General features: G+C 47.8%; 1 protein-coding gene across 1 annotated transcript in view; it reads left to right on the top strand.

The window, feature by feature from the left end:
• LOC138946219 (uncharacterized) overlaps positions 1–5,000 on the top strand; it is a 138,564-nt gene that overhangs the window by 4,323 nt on the left and 129,241 nt on the right. The window lies entirely within an intron of this gene.

The following is a 5,000-nucleotide window of genomic DNA, read 5'->3' as shown; positions in this document are numbered from 1 at the left end:
TGCTTTTGTCTGATCTACAACCGGTGCTCCGAGCGGTTCCGTATCTTATCCGTGTTTTAGTCTTGGACACCAAGATAGATTCCGTCGCTTGGCACAGAAACCCAGACCCGCCTGACTATAGACACAACACTTCCTGGAGCTGGTGAACTCTTACCAGAGTCTCTGCTCTTACTAGGAAGTCGAGCAAGTCGCCTGTGAATCAGCCACCTGGCTGGCTGATATTCTTACCTTGGTAGCTGTCCTTTCGTCCCGGGCAGAATGCTTGCTTTGTAAAAGAAATGCGGACACGCACACGACTCTTTCTTAGCATATAACCACGCCATGTCCCAAAGAGACACTAGTTCTGCCTAGCATATAACCACGCCATGTCCCAAAGAGACACTAGTTCTGCCTAGCATATAACCACGCCATGTCCCAAAGAGACACTAGTTCTGCCTAGCATATAACCACGCCATGTCCCAAAGAGACACTAGTTCTGCCTAGCATATAACCACGCCATGTCCCAAAGAGACACTAGTTCTGCCTAGCATATAACCACGCCATGTCCCAAAGAGACACTAGTTCTGCCTAGCATATAACCACGCCATGTCCCAAAGAGACACTAGTTCTGCCTAGCATATAACCACGCCATGTCCCAAAGAGACACTAGTTCTGCCTAGCATATAACCACGCCATGTCCCAAAGAGACACTAGTTCTGCCTAGCATATAACCACGCCATGTCCCAAAGAGACACTAGTTCTGCCTAGCATATAACCACGCCATGTCCCAAAGAGACACTAGTTCTGCCTAGCATATAACCACGCCATGTCCCAAAGAGACACTAGTTCTGCCTAGCATATAACCACGCCATGTCCCAAACAGACACTAGTTCTGCCTAGCATATAACCACGCCATGTCCCAAAGAGACACTAGTTCTGCCTAGCATATAACCACGCCATGTCCCAAAGAGACACTAGTTCTGCCTAGCATATAACCACGCCATGTCCCAAAGAGACACTAGTTCTGCCTAGCATATAACCACGCCATGTCCCAAAGAGACACTAGTTCTGCCTAGCATATAACCACGCCATGTCCCAAAGAGACACTAGTTCTGCCTAGCATATAACCACGCCATGTCCCAAAGAGACACTAGTTCTGCCTAGCATATAACCACGCCATGTCCCAAAGAGACACTAGTTCTGCCTAGCATATAACCACGCCATGTCCCAAAGAGACACTAGTTCTGCCTAGCATATAACCACGCCATGTCCCAAAGAGACACTAGTTCTGCCTAGCATATAACCACGCCATGTCCCAAAGAGACACTAGTTCTGCCTAGCATATAACCACGCCATGTCCCAAAGAGACACTAGTTCTGCCTAGCATATAACCACGCCATGTCCCAAAGAGACACTAGTTCTGCCTAGCATATAACCACGCCATGTCCCAAAGAGACACTAGTTCTGCCTAGCATATAACCACGCCATGTCCCAAAGAGACACTAGTTCTGCCTAGCATATAACCACGCCATGTCCCAAAGAGACACTAGTTCTGCCTAGCATATAACCACGCCATGTCCCAAAGAGACACTAGTTCTGCCTAGCATATAACCACGCCATGTCCCAAAGAGACACTAGTTCTGCCTAGCATATAACCACGCCATGTCCCAAAGAGACACTAGTTCTGCCTAGCATATAACCACGCCATGTCCCAAAGAGACACTAGTTCTGCCTAGCATATAACCACGCCATGTCCCAAAGAGACACTAGTTCTGCCTAGCATATAACCACGCCATGTCCCAAAGAGACACTAGTTCTGCCTAGCATATAACCACGCCATGTCCCAAAGAGACACTAGTTCTGCCTAGCATATAACCACGCCATGTCCCAAAGAGACACTAGTTCTGCCTAGCATATAACCACGCCATGTCCCAAAGAGACACTAGTTCTGCCTAGCATATAACCACGCCATGTCCCAAAGAGACACTAGTTCTGCCTAGCATATAACCACGCCATGTCCCAAAGAGACACTAGTTCTGCCTAGCATATAACCACGCCATGTCCCAAAGAGACACTAGTTCTGCCTAGCATATAACCACGCCATGTCCCAAAGAGACACTAGTTCTGCCTAGCATATAACCACGCCATGTCCCAAAGAGACACTAGTTCTGCCTAGCATATAACCACGCCATGTCCCAAAGAGACACTAGTTCTGCCTAGCATATAACCACGCCATGTCCCAAAGAGACACTAGTTCTGCCTAGCATATAACCACGCCATGTCCCAAAGAGACACTAGTTCTGCCTAGCATATAACCACGCCATGTCCCAAAGAGACACTAGTTCTGCCTAGCATATAACCACGCCATGTCCCAAATAGACACTAGTTCTGCCTAGCATATAACCACGCCATGTCCCAAAGAGACACTAGTTCTGCCTAGCATATAACCACGCCATGTCCCAAAGAGACACTAGTTCTGCCTAGCATATAACCACGCCATGTCCCAAAGAGACACTAGTTCTGCCTAGCATATAACCACGCCATGTCCCAAAGAGACACTAGTTCTGCCTAGCATATAACCACGCCATGTCCCAAAGAGACACTAGTTCTGCCTAGCATATAACCACGCCATGTCCCAAATAGACACTAGTTCTGCCTAGCATATAACCACGCCATGTCCCAAAGAGACACTAGTTCTGCCTAGCATATAACCACGCCATGTCCCAAAGAGACACTAGTTCTGCCCAGCATATAACCACGCCATGTCCCAAAGAGACACTAGTTCTGCCTAGCATATAACCACGCCATGTCCCAAAGAGACACTAGTTCTGCCTAGCATATAACCACGCCATGTCCCAAAGAGACACTAGTTCTGCCTAGCATATAACCACGCCATGTCCCAAAGAGACACTAGTTCTGCCTAGCATATAACCACGCCATGTCCCAAAGAGACACTAGTTCTGCCTAGCATATAACCACGCCATGTCCCAAATAGACACTAGTTCTGCCTAGCATATAACCACGCCATGTCCCAAAGAGACACTAGTTCTGCCTAGCATATAACCACGCCATGTCCCAAACAGACACTAGTTCTGCCCAGCATATAACCACGCCATGTCCCAAAGAGACACTAGTTCTGCCTAGCATATAACCACGCCATGTCCCAAAGAGACACTAGTTCTGCCTAGCATATAACCACGCCATGTACCAAAGAGACACTAGTTCTGCCCAGCATATAACCACGCCATGTCCCAAAGAGACACTAGTTCTGCCCAGCATATAACCACGCCATGTCCCAAAGAGACACTAGTTCTGCCTAGCATATAACCACGCCATGTCCCAAAGAGACACTAGTTCTGCCTAGCATATAACCACGCCATGTCCCAAAGAGACACTAGTTCTGCCTAGCATATAACCACGCCATGTCCCAAAGAGACACTAGTTCTGCCTAGCATATAACCACGCCATGTCCCAAAGAGACACTAGTTCTGCCTAGCATATAACCACGCCATGTCCCAAATAGACACTAGTTCTGCCTAGCATATAACCACGCCATGTCCCAAAGAGACACTAGTTCTGCCTAGCATATAACCACGCCATGTCCCAAAGAGACACTAGTTCTGCCTAGCATATAACCACGCCATGTCCCAAAGAGACACTAGTTCTGCCTAGCATATAACCACGCCATGTCCCAAAGAGACACTAGTTCTGCCTAGCATATAACCACGCCATGTCCCAAAGAGACACTAGTTCTGCCTAGCATATAACCACGCCATGTCCCAAATAGACACTAGTTCTGCCTAGCATATAACCACGCCATGTCCCAAAGAGACACTAGTTCTGCCTAGCATATAACCACGCCATGTCCCAAAGAGACACTAGTTCTGCCCAGCATATAACCACGCCATGTCCCAAACAGACACTAGTTCTGCCTAGCATATAACCACGCCATGTCCCAAAGAGACACTAGTTCTGCCTAGCATATAACCACGCCATGTCCCAAAGAGACACTAGTTCTGCCTAGCATATAACCACGCCATGTCCCAAAGAGACACTAGTTCTGCCTAGCATATAACCACGCCATGTCCCAAAGAGACACTAGTTCTGCCTAGCATATAACCACGCCATGTCCCAAATAGACACTAGTTCTGCCTAGCATATAACCACGCCATGTCCCAAAGAGACACTAGTTCTGCCTAGCATATAACCACGCCATGTCCCAAAGAGACACTAGTTCTGCCCAGCATATAACCACGCCATGTCCCAAAGAGACACTAGTTCTGCCTAGCATATAACCACGCCATGTCCCAAAGAGACACTAGTTCTGCCTAGCATATAACCACGCCATGTCCCAAAGAGACACTAGTTCTGCCTAGCATATAACCACGCCATGTCCCAAAGAGACACTAGTTCTGGGGACAGCAAAAAACAAGTTAGCAGCAGCACAAGACTCGCGGTTATTTCTGAAGCCGGTGGGCTTCAACGAGGAAAACACACAAGCCATGATGTGTACAATTCTGCTTGCTGAATGGCATTCTCATCTTCCCCCCCCCCCCCCCCCCCCCCCGCCAAAGATTTCCTGGTGTACCCCAGGAATGCGTATATGACAGCATACTACTCGCGGTTCGTAGTTTGGGAGGTGTTGGGCTCTAATAGTAAAACACACAAGCCATGATTTGGGAGGTGTTGGACTCTAATAGTAAAACACACAAGCCATGATGTGGGAGGTGTTGGGCTCTAATAGTAAAACACACAAGCCATGATTTGGGAGGTGTTGGGCTCTAATAGTAAAACACACAAGCCATGATTTGGGAGGTGTTGGGCTCTGCTAGTAAAACACACAAGCCATGATTTGGGAGGTGTTGGGCTCTAATAGTAAAACACACAAGCCATGATTTGGGAGGTGTTGGGCTCTAATAGTAAAACACACAAGCCATGATTTGGGGGCTGTTGGACTCTAATAGTAAAACACACAAGCCATGATTTGGGAGGTGTTGGGCTCTAATAGTAAAACACACAAG

This window comes from Littorina saxatilis, linkage group LG13 (genome assembly GCF_037325665.1).
Source record: "Littorina saxatilis isolate snail1 linkage group LG13, US_GU_Lsax_2.0, whole genome shotgun sequence".
NCBI classification, from domain to species: Eukaryota; Metazoa; Mollusca; class Gastropoda; order Littorinimorpha; family Littorinidae; genus Littorina; species Littorina saxatilis.
Note: the sequence above shows the minus strand (reverse complement) of the source record. Positions and strands in the feature narration are given on the sequence as shown.